At 44.8% G+C, this 20,557-nt stretch overlaps 1 long non-coding RNA gene across 1 annotated transcript; it reads left to right on the top strand.

Annotated features, from left to right (window-relative positions):
- The first annotated feature begins 7,373 nt into the window (after nucleotides 1–7,373).
- Nucleotides 7,374–8,059, top strand: LOC149451939 (uncharacterized). The gene is made up of 2 exons (XR_016314966.1): nucleotides 7,374–7,674; nucleotides 7,780–8,059. It is a non-coding gene; the product is annotated as an uncharacterized LOC149451939 (long non-coding RNA).
- Nucleotides 8,060–20,557: the final 12,498 nt, after the last annotated feature.

Here is a 20,557-nt window from a genome sequence, read left to right as displayed (position 1 = left end):
GCTTGGCAGCAAGCAAAACAGTCGGTGGGTTGCCCAGGAGGCAGCAGGGTCGCAGCAGTGTCAGTGGAGGCAAACGGCCACGGAGTAGAGCACCAGCTCCACTGCAGCCTACCACCACGGCCAGTAGTGGTGCCGGTGTGCACGGAGGAAGTAGCAGTCAGCCAGTGAGGAGTATCGGGGGCAAAGTTTCCTACTCGGCGGTGTGGCAATTTTTCGTCAAGCCGCCCGAGGAAGTAAACATAGCCGTATGTCGACTATGTGGCCAGAAAGTCAAGCGTGGCCAGGGGGCCTATGTTGGGACTACAGCGTTGCGTCAGCATATGCAGCGTCGCCATTTGGTGGCCTGGGAAAACCGTGATAAAGATACGGCGGTTCTGCCTGCCCCAGCCCCCGCTCCATCACCCGCTCCGTTACTTGCTCCGTCACCCGACGTCAATCGCCCTCTATCAGCCAGTCAAGGCTCCAACACCTCTGCTGAGGGGAGTTGTCGCTCGTTGGCATCTTCCGCTCATTCAGATGCTCCTTCTCCTGCTACTCCTCTTCACGGATTCCGTCAGCAGTCTTTCTTGGAATCCGTTTCCAAGAGACAACAGTTTGCGAGCACGCACCCGACGGTGCAAAAGCTGAACGTCCTCCTGTCCAAGTTGCTGGTGCTGCAGTCCCTCCCTTTCCAAGTGGTGGACTCAGCACCTTTCCGAGAAATGATGGCTTGTGCCGCGCCACGGTGGAGAGTGCCAAGCCGTCATTTCTTCGCCAAAAAGGCAGTGCCAGCCCTGCATTCACATGTAGAAGAGATGGTGGGCCAGTCTTTGAGCATGTCGGTCTCTGCCAAAGTGCACGGCAGTGCCGACGTGTGGAGCTGTAACTACGGTCAGGGACAGTACATGTCATTTACGGCCCACTGGGTGAACGTGGTGCCGGCACAGCCGCACCAGCAACTTGGACAGGTCACGCCGCTTTTGCCTCCACGTTTGCACGTCCTTGGTCCACAAAAGATGTCCGCCTCTACCACCTCTTCTTCCGCCGTGTCCTCAGCCGCCACCCCCGTGCCCATTACCCATTACCCATTACCCGTCCGGCATATCACATGTGCAGGGCGCAACGGTGTCACGCTGTGCTGCACCTGGTATGCCTTGGCGAACGTAGTCACACAGGGGAGGAACTTCTGAGTGTAATGAGCAGAGAAATCGACAGGTGGCTGTCTCCGCGCAAACTGAAAATCGGAACCATGTTGACCGACAACGGAAAGAACATGGTGTCTGCTCTGCGTCAAGGAAGGTTGTGCCATGCGCCATGCATGGCTCACGTGTTCAATCTGGTTGTCAAGCGGTTCCTAAAATCCACTATCCCACTGCAAGACATCCTTAAAATGTCACGTAAACTTTGCATGCATTTCAGCCATTCCTACACCGCAAAGCACACCCTCCTTGAGCTGCAGCGGCAGAACGGAATTCCACAGCATCGCCTGATCTGCGACGTTGCAACAAGGTGGAATTCAACCCTACACATGTTAGACCGCCTTTACAAACAGCGAAAGGCCATAACCGATTTCCTGATGTTACAAGCGGATAAAGGTACTCCCCAGTGTAACTTCGATGTCAGCCATTGGCAGCTCATGCGTGACACCTGCCGCTTGCTCAGGCCCTTTGAGGAGGCCACGCTATTCGTGAGTCGGCAGGACTATGGGTTGAACGACGTCATTCCTCTGTTGCACGTCCTGGAACAAATGCTGTTAACAATGGCTGGTCAGGGTGCGGTAGACGTGGCGCACAGATCTCAACGCCACATGACCCCTGTGGGGGCAGGACAGGAAGAAGAGGAGGAGGTAGAGGAGGACATTTGTGCTCAGGAATTATTGAGTGAAATGGGTGGTTTTTCCACTCAGCGGACAGGAGTGGAGGAGCAGGAGCATCTGGTAGAGGAGGAGGAGGAGGAGACAGAGGACCCAGACGCACCGTGGCAGTATGCTGTGGAGATGGAGGCAGGGAGTCCCTCGCATTCCTTGGCACAAATGGCCCATAGCATGCTCGGTTGCTTGCGTAGCGACAGCCGAATAATAACCATCAGACAGAGGGATGACTTTTGGCTGTCCACCTTGTTGGACCCTCTCTACCGTTCAAAAATGGTGGCCTTTTTCACACCTGCTGAGAGGGAGGCCAAAATAACGTACTATAAAAACCACCTATGTAGTCAGTTGGTCTCTGCCTTTCTGCGCCAACGTCCATCCTCAGACACTGTGGGCCCTGTGCGCTCGCATTCCGCTGCCATGGCAGCAGGGGAGGGGTGGGGTAGTAGGAGCAGTGGCAGCTCCACCAGCAGCGGCTGCCTCAGTCTGCAGTCGATGATGAGTAGCTTTCTTCACCAGCGCAGTGAGGAAACTACTAACCAGCCGCAGCAGCAGCAGCAGCATCAGGTGGACCTGGAGCAGGACCTCAAACAACAGGCTTGGGCCTACTTGGACAGCACCCTGCCAACCGAGGTAGACAATCCCCTTGACTACTGGGCAACGAAACTTGACCTTTGGCCCCAACTAGCTGAATTTGCCCTTGAAAGGCTGTCATGCCCGGCCAGTAGCGTGGCATCGGAGCGCGTGTTTAGTGCGGCAGGAGGTATTGTAACTCCGCGGAGGACACGACTGTCCACCCAAAGTGTGGAGAGACTCACGTTTGTGAAAATGAATCAGGCGTGGATTAGTCTGGATTTCAAACCACCAGTTCCTGACACAACTGACTAAATCCGCCATGAATCATGCCCCAAACATGTGCCACTTTCAGGTCTCCTCACACTGCTGGTGTGTTCCATTTTTTGTCATAGGGTGCTGGCAGATTATGGGCCTCCCATTGCTGCTGCCAGGCCTGTAATCTGCCATGGGCCCCTGTACCGCCTCCTCATGCTGCTGCCAGGTCCAGAGTCTCTCATGGGTCCCTGTACGGCCTCCCATTGCTGCTGTCTCCATCGCCACACTCTGCCATGTGCCACTTTCAGGTCTCCTCACACTGCTGGTGTGTTACATTTTTTGTCATAGGGTGCTGGCAGATTACAGGCCTCCCATTGCTGCTGCCAGGCCCGTAATCTGCCATGGGCCCCAGTACCGCCTCCTCATGCTGCTGCCAGGTCCACAGTCTCTCATGGGTCCCTGTACGGCCTCCCATTGCTGCTGTCTCCATCGCCACACTCTGCCATGTGCCACTTTCAGGTCTCCTCACACTGCTGGTGTGTTCCATTTTTTGTCATAGGGTGCTGGCAGATTACGGGCCTCCCATTGCTGCTGCCAGGCCCGTAATCTGCCATGGGCCCCCGTACCGCCTCCTCATGCTGCTGCCAGGTCCAGAGTCTCTCATGGGTCCCTGTACGGCCTCCCATTGCTGCTGTCTCCATCGCCACACTCTGCCATGTGCCACTTTCAGGTGTCCTCACACTGCTGGTGTGTTACATTTTTTGTCATAGGGTGCTGGCAGATTACGGGCCTCCCATTGCTGCTGCCAGGCCCGTAATCTGCCATTGGCCCCAGTACCGCCTCCTCATGCTGCTGCCAGGTCCACAGTCTCTCATGGGTCCCTGTACGGCCTCCCATTGCTGCTGTCTCCATCCCCACACTCTGCCATGTGCCACTTTCAGGTCTCCTCACACTGCTGGTGTGTTCCATTTTTTGTCATAGGGTGCTGGCAGATTACGGGCCTCCCATTGCTGCTGCCAGGCCCGTAATCTGCCATGGGCCCCAGTACCGCCTCCTCATGCTGCTGCCAGGTCCACAGTCTCTCATGGGTCCCTGTACGGCCTCCCATTGCTGCTGTCTCCATCGCCACACTCTGCCATGTGCCACTTTCAGGTCTCCTCACACTGCTGGTGTGTTCCATTTTTTGTCATAGGGTGCTGGCAGATTACGGGCCTCCCATTGCTGCTGCCAGGCCCGTAATCTGCCATGTGCCCCTGTACCGCCTCCTCATGCTGTTGCCAGGTCCACAGTCTCTCATGGGTCCCTGTACGGCCTCCCATTGCTGCTGTCTCCATCGCCACACTCTGCCATGTGCCACTTTCAGGTCTCCTCACACTGCTGGTGTGTTACATTTTTTGTCATAGGGTGCTGGCAGATTACGGGCCTCCCATTGCTGCTGCCAGGCCCGTAATCTGCCATGGGCCCCTGTACCGCCTCCTCATGCTGCTGCCAGGTCCAGAGTCTCTCATGGGTCCCTGTACGGCCTCCCATTGCTGCTGTCTCCATCGCCACACTCTGCCATGTGCCACTTTCAGGTCTCCTCACACTGCTGGTGTGTTACATTTTTTGTCATAGGGTGCTGGCAGATTACAGGCCTCCCATTGCTGCTGCCAGGCCCGTAATCTGCCATGGGCCCCTGTACCGCCTCCTAATGCTGCTGCCAGGTCCAGAGTGTGTCATGGGTCCCTGTACGGCCTCCCATTGCTGCTGTCTCCATCGCCACACTCTGCCATGTGCCACTTTCAGGTCTCCTCACACTGCTGGTGGGTTCTATTTTTGTCATAGGGTGCTGTATGGCCTCCCATTGCTGCTGCCTCCACCGCCGCACTGTGGCTCCACACTCTTGTTTTGGCCCCGTGACTGCCCAAATGAGTGAAGTGTGCGGTGATTCTAAGATCGACGGCACTCATCTGCATGTCATACTGACTGACAGTATTATTTCTCTTCCCCAGCAGACTCCAAGGGCATTTAAATTAAAGGTACAGTGTTCTGCACTAATATAAAGGCTCTCTGAAGCCTAGAAACACCCTTTTATAAGTTAAAATCGCAGCGAATATATTCGCATCGAATCAAATTTATTCCTCGAATTCGCCGAATCTGCCGAATCGAATTTTTGAATACTTCGCTCATCTCTAAATATAATGCTTATGATGTTGTCACATGACTCTCGCATCATTCTGCATATATAAGCTCACTTTCTCATTATAATAAACTAGAAGTGTTCATAGACTGAACTTGTGTGTCAGCGTGAGTCCCTTCCAATGTGCGCACATTTCTAAGCTAGCGTCATAAATTTTAGACAGGAACAGATAAGCAGTGGACGATTTCAGTCCGTGACTAAAGCACTATCAACCAGACTGCTCCTTCCCTGCCATACAGATTGTCCTTGCTCAGGTGGCCAGTGAGTCCCGAGTTTTCCGCCTTTCCATCTCCAGGCTCGCAGGCAGGCCCCATCTCACTAGGCCTCCTGGCAGCCTTCCTTTTCCAGCCTCACATCTTCCTACTCCTTCTTCTACCTGACTCCTCACACCTCTGCTACTGAGCAGGCTCTTACACTTTTAAGGGAGTCCCAGCCTCTTGCAAAACCTTCTGTTGGGGATTGGCTGAGGTCCCTCAAGAATGCAGCCAGTCACTCCTCAGATCCACCTACTGCCTCCAAGGCCCTCCTTCGAAAGCCTCAGAACAGGGGGAAATTCCAGAGGGTCTGGCCTGCAGAGTCTCTCAGCCTTGACCATAATTTGACCCCACTGACTATCACATCTGAGCTGCTAACCAGCTCCTGTCTAACCATTTGTATCTAGCTTACCCTAGCTAAACAAGGAGGGTGGTACAAACGTATTTGCAAGTAAGAACACACAAGCAGGATGTGTAGCACTTGCATGTAATTGTGCACATTTGTGTGTGTTTTGTGCCTATTCACGAGTATACATGCAAAAATACTGACCAGCAACTCAGATTTCTGTATTGTTTTATTTTACTGATCAATACTCGCATGTTTATTCTCCTATGTGTACAGGCATATTGAAAACAATAGGCTGCATTAACATCAGTAAAAAAATGCCTGCAGTGTGCAAGTTGCCTGAAAGTTCTATTTCTGTATTTGCAGATGACACCAAGCTATGCAGTGGAATAATGTCCTTACATGATGTCTCCACCTTACAAGCCGACCTCAATGCACTATTTCATTGGGAACCTATGGAACAAATGAGGTTTAATATTGATAAATTGTCACTTCTTACTGCAGCAGCAATGGATGTCATTTAGTGAAATTTGAGAGCTGCAAAGATTATAAATTTGTTGATTTTATGCCAACACTAGACTGTCTTTTTTCCCAACATTAATCCTCAGCTGCAGAAAGCACTTCAAAAGATAATGGCTTTAAATCCTATGGCATATCTGCAGTTTCATGAGCACCAGGCTGAAGCTGCAGAGAGCTGAGAGAAAGAGGCTGCAGAGTGCCAGGTAGAGAGGGAAGCAGTCCCCTGGCATAAACTGTGGATGACTAAACTCCAGGAACATCAACTGGATCTGTCTTTTATTCCCCTGAGTACAGAGAGGCACCTTGTTCAGCCATGGAGAAGGACAGCAAAACTGACACTTATTTGCAATAGTTTGGAAAAAAACGTGTTGCCATCGCCACTTTCTATAGATGCAGTGGGCCTAGTATCTAAGGCCATGATTGAGAGGCAAAGCCCCGGAGGCCTGTGTGCAATTGCCAACTTAGTTGTGTGCCGTTTATAAAGCTTTAAAGGATGCTGTAATTATTATGTGTCATTTGACATCAGGTATACTGTAAGAAATTCAGGTCACTGAAGAAACATCTGCATATACTTAAACAGATTTGTTTAGCTGTCTATGCATCCCTTTCTGGAAGGGGACTAAAGAACTGAAAGAAGGTTCCTATGGGTCTCTAGGGGACATTATGATCCAGAATCAACTATTGCAAATTTGTCTCGTAGAAGTTTAACAGTTTATTTTTGAGTGCAAGCCTGGGTCTGCTAAAGTTGCAGCCGCATTAGCAGATGCATACATAAACATTCAGATATCTGACAACCACAGGGTTCACGCTAGAGGCAGGGAAGCAGAGAAATCACCCATGGCATCCACTGATACAGTTCTGACGAAGTCTGCGGTGATTGGCGGACGAAACGCGTCAACGTATTGACGTCACTACGCTCGGCGTCTTCACAGGGTGCGGCGCCCACGAGGCGGGAAGGAACGGCGGTGTCACAGCTCCCTGCTAGGTAGGCCCAAGACCTCTTGAGAACTACCAGTGGGCTATTATCACAGCGGTACGCAAACGGCAATCCCTCAGGGAAATATATCTTCCACCGGTGGCAAGTTATTTAAAAGCTTACGGCTGTTGAGATTTACAGAGCCTACATGGTGTTCATAGGGCATGCTGTATGGGCCTAATTTACCCTGCATACTCGGGGAATTTTTTGGAAATCCTCTAAGGAGGAGAATCTACATATATATATATATATACATACGCTATCCTATTCAGGTATTTTTTTGCTGTGACATAGCCACATCCTTATAAAACCGCAAATAACCTTCTCAAATTGAGCAATTTTTGGAAACCCTTTACTGGGTATATTAAATTCAGGTATCTACGGCCTGCTATACGCTATATACACACTATATGTGTTTGAAATCCACGCATCGTGTATACCTGGTCCCTCACCCCCATATGCATTTTTGGAAAAGCATCAAGGACCTGATCTTAGTTCAAGTCGACAGGAGTCTTCTTGATCCTTATTGATGGTAATATATCCACATCTCTATGTGTGTTTTGTTTTCGGGATTACCTGATGCCCATGTTCTACACATTTATTATCTTTTTCTATGTATATCCTCAGAATCATTTGGTACTGTGGACCTTGTTCCATTTGGGGTGGCTATCCAGGAAGTCCCTACATTTGAGAGGCGGGTATGATAGTCTCACCTCTGAGAAGGTAACAGCAGCATCCATTGACTATTGTGGAGGGAGGCCTGGTAAATTTTGGATGTGATTTGGTTTCCATATTGCTAGATACATACCATGTATTTTTGTGTTCCAGCTTGTACATTCCAGGAGGTCCCTGATATATACTGGGAACACACCCACTGAATATACGGTTCACACAAATATTAAGCAGGAAACCTACGGAAATCCAGGATAACTACTCCATCATTACACTACTCTGCCTTATATGATGCTCTGTTGGCTAAGATGACCCTTAATTGAAGACGCTAAGTGTTTTTAAACATGATTTTATTTTTTTCATATGTACACCGTGCTCATGTTTAACCTCCCCATGATCTATGTGATCAAATAAAGTATTGTTAAATTCATTTGAATTCATACTACTCCGCGTGGATCTTTTAGAAACCTTCTTTTTCAGATAGGTGTGTTCTTGTCACACTATCATATTGTTTAGTATGCTGTCCCCTGGGTTTATGTATCCACACTTGTACAAGTGAGTCGGAGAGGTGCTTATGACATTAACAATTAGTGTCATTTTTGGTGGCTTGCTTTTGCTTTATTGTTGTGATATACTTCCTTAAAGGTTCTTATAACCTGTTCTGCCACCTTGGAGGTTTGGACTCAGTCTTAAACATCTGCATGGTGTACAGTGTTTGCTGGATTATTGATATTTTTTGACTATATCTATATGATACTGTGTAATTCCCTCCCCTTTTTGTGGAAGGGAAAATACCTAAGGAGGTAATGGCCTACTTGATCAATGAGGAGATGGATGCGGAAATTAGATCTGCATTTACTAAGAACTTAGACCCCCAAGGAGAGGGAAATGAGGGAGACATCAAGACCAAGTTTAAGCTACATAAGAAACTAACTACCAAATATTTGAATAGAAAGTGGGATATTACATCCCTTGAATCATATATAGAGAGAGGGATTGTTCCCAGGGGATTAAGAGAAAGGGTAATTCCAGCAGAACATCTTCACACCCCCAGATTTCTGGAAAGGTGGAAAGAGGTCTGTATAAAACATGGCATAGAGATTATGCGATTAATTGTGGAAGAAGAGAAGGTTCAATTAAATGAACTCTCTAATGAAATTAATGAGAGCGCAAAATCACTTGATCCTCTGAAGAATGATCCTGAGTTTGATAAACATAATGATTTCCTTAGAAAAGAGATAGAAAAAATACAAAAAAATCTTAAATTTACGAAACAACAAAAATTTAGAAGAGACCTAGAGGACTGGGAGAAAGGTGAGATATTTGACCTAACTAATAGTAGAGGAAGGAGTCGATCAAAACGTAAAAAACATTTTTCTAGAAATAATAGAGGATATTCGTCAATGAGTGAGGATGATGATGAAAGTAATAAGAGATCTGTCAGTTTTTTAGAGGAAAAAACAGATGGCGAGAACCATGGAATATTAAAACAAACAAACAAACAAATGAATGGGACAAAGGAAGAAAGAAATACCCCAATTGCCCTCAAACCATCCAATCAAAATCGAACCAGAAGTCACAAGAGGTAAAAACTAACCAAGAGGGTGGAATGAATGACCTTAAGGTAATAAATCTATCTAACTTTGTATTGAAAAAAAGACACTATGATTTACTGCGGAAAGGTCTAACTTTTTCTCCTACGGACAAAATGGACTTGTTTGAGGTCTATAAAGACTTAAACTTGTTTTTGAGAAAGATCCTTTTAAGAATTCCATATGTATCTAGAGAAGAACAAAATCCCTGTGATCTGAATTCAGAGAGAGAACAACAGGCATTAAGAGATCTCATTAGTCTCCTTGATGAGACTCCCACAGACAGTGAATTTGGGGAGGGAGATGTTTCTAACAAGTGGAAAAGACATACTAGACTTAAAACTCCCTCCAGAAGAATGCCTAATATCAGGGAAAATAAATGGCTAAGTACCTTTTTAGATCTAGTACATGATGACCTTGGAAAAATAGACTGGACAATGAGGAATGCTGATAACCTCACTAGGGGTGAAAGAATAGCCCTTAGGGAACTTAGAAATGCTAAAAACATTGTGATTAAAAAGAGTGATAAAGGGGGGAATGTGGTACTACTAGAGAGTGTGGAATATGAGAAGGAGGTGTTTAGACAGCTGAGGAGTCTGGATACATATCGCAAACTACATAATAACCCGTTTCCAAAACTGGTGGTTGATCTAAATAAAAAAGTGGGGTTGGCACGTGAAGCAAACCTATTAACAAAACGGGAATGCGATATGTTGACAGTTGATACATATAATATCCCCACCTTCTACGTAATCCCAAAAATACATAAAAATCCCTCTCAACCACCGGGACGCCCTATAGTATCTGCTATTGGTGGCCCTTTGGAACTAATAGGTAAATTTGTAGACGACTTGATCAAGGATTTGGTCCTGGAGCTCAAATCCTATGTAAGAGACACGGGGGATGTACTTAAAAAGATTCTAAATGTAAAAGTACCAGAAGGTGCACTCCTGGTGGGCATCGATGTGGAATCACTCTATACCTCCATCCCACACGTTTGGGGACAAAAAGCGGTGGCCCATTTTCTGGAGATATATTTTCCTGAAATGGAGGCCCAAAATGAATTTATATTGGATTTGCTTGATTTTATGCTGACCCATAACTGTTTTCAGTTTCTGGGCTTCTTCTATCAGCAAATATGTGGTACCTCCATGGGAGCACCCTGGGCCCCGGCATTCGCATGTTTACATCTAGGTATGTGGGAAGAGGAGCTAGTATATCCCTCCACTCCCTATAAACAATATGCAATAACCTGGTTGCGATACATTGATGATGTCCTAATGGTATGGGATGGAGGTATGGATGAGCTTAAAAGCTTTATGGAATTTTTGAACAAGAATGATAGAAATATCAAACTTACGTATACAGTGGATAGAGAGGTGATAACATTTTTGGATTTGTCAATCTCTGTCCACAAAAATAAACTGGTCACTAAAACATTTAGAAAGGAAACAGCGGCCAATACACTTCTACATGCTAATAGCTACCATCCAAAGAGTCTAAAACAGGGAATCCCTATTGGTCAGTTCCAGAGAATAAAAAGAAACTGTACAGAAGAATTAGAATATAGACATGAATCCATCCAGCTCTACAAAAGGTTCAGAGAGAGGGGCTATTCACATAGAACCCTAAGAAGAGCAAAAAGAAGAGCCCTCGGTAAATCAAGAGAGGAACTAATTAATAAATCAAAACCAAAGGCAGCTGCGAATACTGAAAACCAACCGGTAAGATTCATAACTAAATTCGGACAACAATGGGATGAAGTCGAGAAGGCCCTGGACTCCCATTGGCATTTACTAATTCAAAATCCGCAGATAGCGAAAGTGGTAGGAGAGAGCCCCCATATGGTGGCAAAACGAACTCGGAATCTAAATGATATATTAGTACAATCAGAATTTCAGAGGGTACCACAGAGAAACTGGCTAACTAGGAAGACTGGTGTATATGGTATGTTTCCATGTGGTCATTGTCAGATTTGTCCATTTGTACATAAGTCTAATCAGTTCTTCAACAATGATAACTCTAGGACATTTCAAATACGAAGCTTCATTAACTGTTCTAGTAGTAAAATGATATACATGATAGAATGCCCATGTAAAAAGGTTTATATAGGAAAAACCAAAAGAAGCCTTAGGACTAGGATTGGTGAACATCTGAGAGACATTAGAAATGAAAATAGGAATGTAAGAAAGGGAGAAAAATTGAACCCATTGGCGCAACACTTTAAAGAAGTACACGGGGGCAAAACAGATGGTCTAAAAGTAAAAGGGATCTTTCTGCTGAATATTTCGGCTCGTCGGGGTGATTTCGATAAAGTCCTCCTACAAAAAGAAAAATTCTGGATCTATACCCTAGGAGCACTTGTCCCATCTGGACTAAACACAGAACTTAACTTTGGGGTGTTTTTGAAATAAATTCCCTTGAACTCTCTATATATCATGAGTTATAATCTACATTGCGATACCCTATATATGCACTAAATATGGGCCTCTGTGGACAAAATATGAACCTAATTGTTCGATTCTTTCTACTCTAATTAGGTGGTGAGCATATAGAACAATGGGACTGTTTTTGAAATCTTGGTAGCTGTACTTGGTCTTGATGTTTCCCTATGTGAAAGTGAAATATGCTAATAATAATCTCCCGTCTATCATTCTCTTGGAAGATGATTTGGTCCATAGTAATTAGGCTCCTCTTCCACATCCAGCAATCATTTTAAAATTCAGGATATATGTTTTAATTCACTTCTGGATATTTCCAATGTAGTGATATTCTTTCAACACAAGATGGCGAGGTGGAGACTCTTTGGTATGCAATTAGTGCACCATATAAGGCAAAGGATTGAAGTCCCCTCCCAGTTCTGACGAAGTCTGCGGTGATTGGCGGACGAAACGCGTCAACGTATTGACGTCACTACGCTCGGCGTCTTCACAGGGTGCGGCGCCCGCGAGGCGGGAAGGAACGGCGGTGTCACAGCTCCCTGCTAGGTAGGCCCAAGACCTCTTGAGAACTACCAGTGGGCTATTATCACAGCGGTACGCAAACGGCAATCCCTCAGGGAAATATATCTTCCACCGGTGGCAAGTTATTTAAAAGCTTACGGCTGTTGAGATTTACAGAGCCTACATGGTGTTCATAGGGCATGCTGTATGGGCCTAATTTACCCTGCATACTCGGGGAATTTTTTGGAAATCCTCTAAGGAGGAGAATCTACATATATATATATATATACATACGCTATCCTATTCAGGTATTTTTTTGCTGTGACATAGCCACATCCTTATAAAACCGCAAATAACCTTCTCAAATTGAGCAATTTTTGGAAACCCTTTACTGGGTATATTAAATTCAGGTATCTACGGCCTGCTATACGCTATATACACACTATATGTGTTTGAAATCCACGCATCGTGTATACCTGGTCCCTCACCCCCATATGCATTTTTGGAAAAGCATCAAGGACCTGATCTTAGTTCAAGTCGACAGGAGTCTTCTTGATCCTTATTGATGGTAATATATCCACATCTCTATGTGTGTTTTGTTTTCGGGATTACCTGATGCCCATGTTCTACACATTTATTATCTTTTTCTATGTATATCCTCAGAATCATTTGGTACTGTGGACCTTGTTCCATTTGGGGTGGCTATCCAGGAAGTCCCTACATTTGAGAGGCGGGTATGATAGTCTCACCTCTGAGAAGGTAACAGCAGCATCCATTGACTATTGTGGAGGGAGGCCTGGTAAATTTTGGATGTGATTTGGTTTCCATATTGCTAGATACATACCATGTATTTTTGTGTTCCAGCTTGTACATTCCAGGAGGTCCCTGATATATACTGGGAACACACCCACTGAATATACGGTTCACACAAATATTAAGCAGGAAACCTACGGAAATCCAGGATAACTACTCCATCATTACACTACTCTGCCTTATATGATGCTCTGTTGGCTAAGATGACCCTTAATTGAAGACGCTAAGTGTTTTTAAACATGATTTTATTTTTTTCATATGTACACCGTGCTCATGTTTAACCTCCCCATGATCTATGTGATCAAAAAAAGTATTGTTAAATTCATTTGAATTCATACTACTCCGCGTGGATCTTTTAGAAACCTTCTTTTTCAGATAGGTGTGTTCTTGTCACACTATCATATTGTTTAACATCCACTGATACACCTGTGATCAGGGGCAGACTGACAACTCATGGGGCCCTCGGGCAATAGGGATCATGGGGCCCCTGTGTCCTCTGCCACACTCAAACCACACCCAAAAAAGCCTATGAAAGGTACCAGGGACATCTCATGGGGCCCCATACTGACCACGGCCCTCGGCCAGTGCCCGAGTATCCAAATAGTCAGTCTGCCCCTGCCTGTGAGTCAAGCCTCCAGTGGCTAACATCTGGATTTCCTGGTAACAAGCTGACATCAGCTGATAACCGTAGGTGCTACACTTGTGGCAAGCCCGGACACCTCAGAAGCCAATGCCGTGAACAGAAGAAGCTGACATCACCTGGCCAGCTAGCCCGTACCCACATTTCTGTTTTTTTTGTCTGTGGAAAAGTGAGGGACAGCTAACCTACAGCCAGTCATCCTGGAGAGCCGAACCATTACTTGCTTCCAAGACATAGACTCAGAAGTCACACTTATCCCTTTAGCTGGATAAAAAATACATTATCCCACAAAAATTCCACTGGAGTTGGGGAGCTGCTCAAATGTATCCTGTACATGAATATTCATCAGTGGATGACAGGAAGTGGGATGAGAGATCGGGGTCCCGATTAGATTTTCACATTAGTACTGCTAGGGATAAATCTGGTAACCATCATCTCATTTGCTGCCCCTGCTGATTACACCCAGGATTCACCAACTGGGCTCTCTGAAAATATGAAAATACCAATGTACTCTGTAAAGATGTGGGTGTAACAACTAGGTACATGGGGATGGACAATCGTTGGAGGAAAGTGGGGAGGAGATAAGGATAGAATAACCACTAATTCTGCGGATATACATAGTTACTCAATACCTGTATGTTTGCCTGATGCAGAAAATGGAACTGTTGAATTTGCTGCCCTGTCACAGTGGATTCACCTCTTCTGAGTTTCAGCTGCTGTTCCTTTTTGCCATGGGACAGTTGGATTGGACTCTTTAAGCAAGTACTACAGATTAACCCAAGTCTGGGGAAGCTCAGAAGCATAGCTTCCAGCCCTTCTGCAGGGGAAGAAAAAAGATTAAATCCAGACATAGATGGTTCAAATCCCGACTGGTTCAGCAGGGACTGGACGAGATTTGAGATGTCTATGGGGCAGGCCGATGGTACCCATTTTGATTGTTGTATGACTTGGGCAAAACTGGATTTTTTCCCCGATTTTTGTCAGATTTTTTTATGCGATTATTGCCATAGGCTATAGCTGTTAGCAATAATCATTGTGTTCTAACAGAGATGGCTCCCCCCGCACAGCTCCCCACCTGGAGAACACAATAGCTCTGCAGAGCGGATTTGAATCAAGAGATTTTTGAGCGTGGTCGAGTGAACATGCGCAACCACGGATTGCAGGAAAGAAAATCGCATTATCTATGGCCAGCTTTACTGGGACAATGGAAATCTTTACAGGAAAGATCTGCTCACCAAAGGAAGTGAGGCAGAAATGGTAAAAAAATATAAAACTATGTATAATGATTCTGTGCTCCTAATCCCTACCACCTTCTACAAGCTGCTGTACCCCCTACTGTGAAAATATTTATATGCTCAAAGGCAGCTCTATAATTAGGCAGTTGCCTAAGGCCTTGCACTTACAGGGGCCTCGTGTCTGCTTATTTTGCCTAACATTTTGCCAAAAAGGTTTTGTGGATGGCCTGGAACTGGAGGCTGGATTTGAGCCGCTAACTTAGTGCAGTGGTTGCCAAAATACAGCTGCTGCGATGCAGCTGCTTTAGCTGGCAATCAGTGATGGCTAGGGGCCAGGCTCCAGTGTGCTCATCAGCCCCCCTCAATAGTTCCTTGCCGCGGCAGCATGGTTTTGCTGCACTACGCTCCATCACTTTCCCTGTAAACCGAAACCTCCTGTTCCTTCCTTGTTGGTGGGCTGGTGGCAGACAGTTGCACTCGGGACCCAGGAGGTAGCCTGTGTGGAAGTGCACTGTGGCCTCTCTGAATGTGACTGGACACAGCAGAGAAGAGTCAGCCTCAGCCGCCTTGTTTATTTCTCCTCTCTGTGACTGTCTCATAGATGGTTTGGTTTTGACTGTCTCCTAGCTGGTTTAGTTATTTGGACTGTCCATGAAAAAATGGCTTTTGGCCGAATTCCACTGCGCATGCACAAACCGAATCAGGCAAGCTTGGCTGAATTCGTCTGGGCTCATTGTTTTACTAATCATCTCCTGTAGCATGTTTTCAGCCTCTAATCATCTCCTGTAGTATGTCCACAGCCTCTAACCATCTCCTGTACTGTGTCCGCAGCCACTAACCATTATCTGTACTGTGTCCGCAGCCTCTAATCATCATCTGTGCCATGAAAGAGGGCCTCTAACCATCATCTCTACCATGTTCACAGCCTCTAATCATCATCAGCTCCACTCAGGATCCAGAGCGGAGGATTAATTGGGGAGGTGGGAGAGCTGCCCGCCAGGCATCTGTCAGTGTCACTCAGGTGAATGGTGTTGAGATTTTCACCCTATCCTGTCTGAAGCCTTTAACCATCATCTGTACCATGTCTGCAGTCTCTAACCATCATCTGTACCATGTAAGAGGGCCTCTAACCATCATCTGTACCATGTTTACAGCCTCTAATCATCATCAGCGCCACTCAGGATCCAGAGTGGAGGATTGGTTGGGGAGGTGGGAGAGCTGCCCGCCAGGCATCTGTCAGTGTCACTCAGGTGAATGGTGTTGAGATTTTCACCCTGTCATGTCTGCAGCCTTTAATCATCATCTGTACCATGTCTGCGGTCTCTAACCATCAGCTGTACCATGTCCGCAATTAAACAGGTTTAGTGCAAGAATATCTTGTTGTTAAATTATTATTTTTTTTTTATATATATACTTTGTTGACAATTTTTTGCACATTTAGGAGACAGCACCAAGGATATTGAGTAGGCAGCAGCACAAATTTGATCTATATTTGTGTGTGTGTAAAATACACATACAGTCAGGTCCATAAATATTGGGACATCGACACAATTCTAACATTTTTGGCTCTATACACCACCACAATGGATTTGAAATGAAATGAACAAGATGTGCTTTAACTGCAGACTGTCAGCTTTAATTTGAGGGTATTTACATCCAAATCAGGTGAACGGTGTAGGAATTACAACAGTTTGCATATGTGCCTCCCACTTATTAAGGGACCAAAAGTAATGGGACAATTGGCCTCTCAGCTGTTCCATGGCCAGGTGTGTGTTATTTCCTCATTATCCCAATTACAATGAGCAGATAAAAGGTCCAGAGTTCATTTCAAGTGTGCTATTTGCATTTGGAATCTGTTGCTGTCAACTCTCAAGATGAGATCCAAAGAGCTGTCACTATCAGTGAAGCAAGCCATCATTAGGCTGAAAAAACAAAACAAACCCATCAGAGAGATAGCAAAAACATTAGGCGTGGCCAAAACAACTGTTTGAAACATTCTTAAAAAGAAGGAACGCACCGGTGAGCTCAGCAACACCAAAAGACCCGGAAAACCACGGAAAACAACTGTGGTGGATGACCGAAGAATTCTTTCCCTGGTGAAGAAAACACCCTTCACAACAGTTGGCCAGATCAAGAACACTCTCCAGGAGGTAGGTGTATGTGTGTCAAAGTCAACAATCAAGAGAAGACTTCACCAGAGTGAATACAGAGGGTTCACCACAAGATGTAAACCATTGGTGAGCCTCAAAAACAGGAAGGCCAGATTAGAGTTTGCCAAACGACATGTAAAAAAGCCTTCACAGTTCTGGAACAACATCCTATGGACAGATGAGACCAACATCAACTTGTACCAGAGTGATGGGAAGAGAAGAGTATGGAGAAGGAACTGCTCATGATCCGTCGCATACCACCTCATCAGTGAAGCATGGTGGTGGTAGTGTCATGGCGTGGGCATGTATGGCTGCCAATGGAACTGGTTCTCTTGTATTTATTGATGATGTGACTGCTGACAAAAGCAGCCGGATGAATTCTGAAGTGTTTCAGGCAATATTATCTGCTCATATTCAGCCAAATGCTTCAGAACTCATTGGACGCTTCACAGTGCAGATGGACAATGACCCAAAGCAGACTGCAAAAGCAACCAAAGAGTTTTTTAAGGGAAAAAAGTGGAATGTTATGCAATGGCCAAGTCAATCACCTGACCTGAATCCGATTGAGCATTTCACTTGCTGAAGACAAAACTGAAGGGAAAATGCCCCAAGAACAAGCAGGAACTGAAGACAGTTGCAGTAGAGGCCTGGCAGAGCATCACCAGGGATGAAACCCAGCGTCTGGTGATGTCTATGCGTTCCAGACTTCAGGCTGTAATTGACTGCAAAGGATTTGCAACCAAGTATTAAAAAGTGAAAGTTTGATTTATGATTATTATTCTGTCCCATTACTTTTGGTCCCTTAAGAAGTGGGAGGCACATATGCAAACTGTTGTAATTCCTACACCGTTCACCTGATTTGGATGTAAATACCCTCAAATTAAAGCTGACAGTCTGCAGTTAAAGCACATCTTGTTTGTTTCATTTCAAATCCATTGTGGTGGTGTATAGAGCCAAAAATGTTAGAATTGTGTCAATGTCCCAATATTTATGGACCTGACTGTATATATATGCAGTGCCTTGAAAAGTATTCATACCCCTTGAAATTTTACACATTTTGTCAAGTTACAACCAAAAACATAAGTGTATTTTACTGGGATTTTATGTGAAGTGGCACAATTGTAAAGTGGAAGGAAAATGATAAATGGTTTTCAAATTGTGGTATGCATTTGTATTCAGCCCCCTTTACGCTGATACCCCTAACTAAAATCTAGTGGAACCAATTGCCTTCAGAAGTCACCTAATGAGTCCACCTGTGTGTAATCTCAGTATAAATACAGCTGTTCTTTGAAGCCCTCAGAGGTTTGTTAGAGAACACTAGTGAACAAACAGAATCACGAAGGCCAAGGAACACACCAGACAGGTCAGGGATAAAATTGTGGAGAAATTTAAAGCAGGGTTAGGTTATTAAAAAAATATTCTAAGCTTTGAACATCTCATGGAGCACTGTTCAATCCACCACCTGAAAATGGAAAGAGTATGTCACAACTGCAAATCTACCAAGACATGGCCGTCCACCTAAACTGACAGGACAGGCAAATAAAGCATTAATCAAAGAAGCAACCAAGAGGCCCATGGTAACTCTGGAGATGCTGCAGAGATTGACAGCTCAGGTAGGAGAATCTGTCCACAAGACAACTATTAGTTGTGCATTCCATAAATCTGGTCTTTATGGAAGAATGGCAGGAGGAAAGCCATAGTAAAAAGAAAGCCAAAAGAAGTCTTGTTTGCAAAAATTGAACTTTTTGGCCTAAAAGCAAAACACTGCGTGTGGCGGAAAACTAACACTGCATATCACCCTGAACATATCATCCCCAACGTTTAACATGAAGTGGCAGCATCATGTTTTGGGGATGCTTTTCTTTAGCAGGGACAGGAAAGCTGGTCAGAGTTGATGGGAAGATGGATAAAGCCAAATACAGGGCAATCTTAGAAGAAAACCTGTTAGAGTCTGCAAAAGACTTGAGACTGGGGCGGAGGTTCACCTTCCAGCAAGACAACGACCCTAAACATACTGCCAGAGCTACAATGGAATGGTTTAGATCAAATAGAATGGCCCAGTCAAAGTCCAGACCTAAATCCAATTGAGAATCTGTGGCAAAACTTGAAAATTGCTGTTCTCAGACCCTCTCCATCCAATCTGACAAAGTTGAGCTACTGTATTTTTTGAAGTAGAATAGGCAAAAATTTCACTCTCTAGATGTGCAAAGCTGTTAGAGACATCCCCAAAACAGACTTGCAGCTGTAATTGCAGCGAAAGGTGGTCCTACAAAGTATTGACCCAGGGGACTAAATACAAATGCACGCCACACTTTTCACATATTTATTTGTAAGAAATTTTAAAAACCATTTATCATTTTCGCTCCACTTCACAGTTATGTGCCACTTTGTGTTGGTCTATCACATAATATCCCAATAAAATACATTTTCGATGTTGGTTGTAACATGACAAAATATGGAAAATTCCAAGGGGTATGAAGGCACTGTATGTGTGTGTGTATGTATACATATATATCTCTCCTATGTTTAATGATATTAGATTTAAGAATAGTTGGTTAGAGAAAATTACAATTACAGAAACTGTGAATTCATAATTCATAGGATTTAAGGCTCTTAATACAATATATGCAATATATACAGCTAATTTTTATTGCTTGAATAACTTTTCCCATTGTGGGTGTGAGTGGGGCTATTCGTTTGCTATGCCCCACCATTTAGTGTGCTCTCACAGCAATGCTTTGGCTAATCACATCGCAATGCACTGTGAGAGCCATGATTGGCCAAAGTCATGTTGACTTTGGCCAATCATGGCTCACGGCTAAGTCCAGGCCCCATACTATAATATGTTGCTGGAGTTTAGTGGATAATTAGTGGTGTGTTGGGAGCGTAGTTTAGTGTAGGGCGGTGTTGTGATGTTATGTCAGTGAAGTGTCAGTGTTTTACAGCACAGCTGCTCCCATTTTTTTTCTTTGTTAAATGATTATTTATTTAATGTTTTTTTTTGCAGCATCAGGTTCTGTTGCTGCATCATTAGTGTTCCCCCTTCTGTGTCGCAGGTGTTCCTCCTTCTGCATCAGCAGTGGTTTCCTTTTTTTAATTTTAAAAATATTTTTGTGCCTCAGCAGCAGCTGTAAAAATATTTAGGGCATAATTGCTGTTTGCCCTTCTGTGTCGCAGGTGTTCCTCCTTCTGCATCAGCAGTTCCCTTTTTTTTTTTGGCTTTCTGTATTTTTGTTTTAATTTAATTTTTTTTTCGGCTGCAGTAGCAGCAAAATATTTAGTGCATAATTGCTGTTCTCCCTTCTGCATTGCAGGTGTTCCTTCTTCTGCGTCACCAGTGGTTCCATTTTTTTTTTTTTCTTTCTGAATTTTTTTCTTTATTGTTTTTTTTTCCAGCAGCAGCAAAAATGTTTTTTCCATGATTACTGTTCCTCTTTCTGAGTCGCAAGTGTTCTTCCTTCTGTGTCACCAGTGGGGGTTTATTTTGCTTTCTTAGTCTTTTAAAATTTACTTTATTTTAATTTTTGCAGTAGCAGCAGTAAAAAAAATTCTATATAATTGC

This window comes from Staurois parvus, unplaced genomic scaffold (genome assembly GCF_062004578.1).
Source record: "Staurois parvus isolate SC_StPar_1 unplaced genomic scaffold, SC_StPar_1.0 ptg000505l, whole genome shotgun sequence".
Lineage (NCBI taxonomy): Eukaryota > Metazoa > Chordata > Amphibia > Anura > Ranidae > Staurois > Staurois parvus.
Note: the sequence above shows the minus strand (reverse complement) of the source record. Positions and strands in the feature narration are given on the sequence as shown.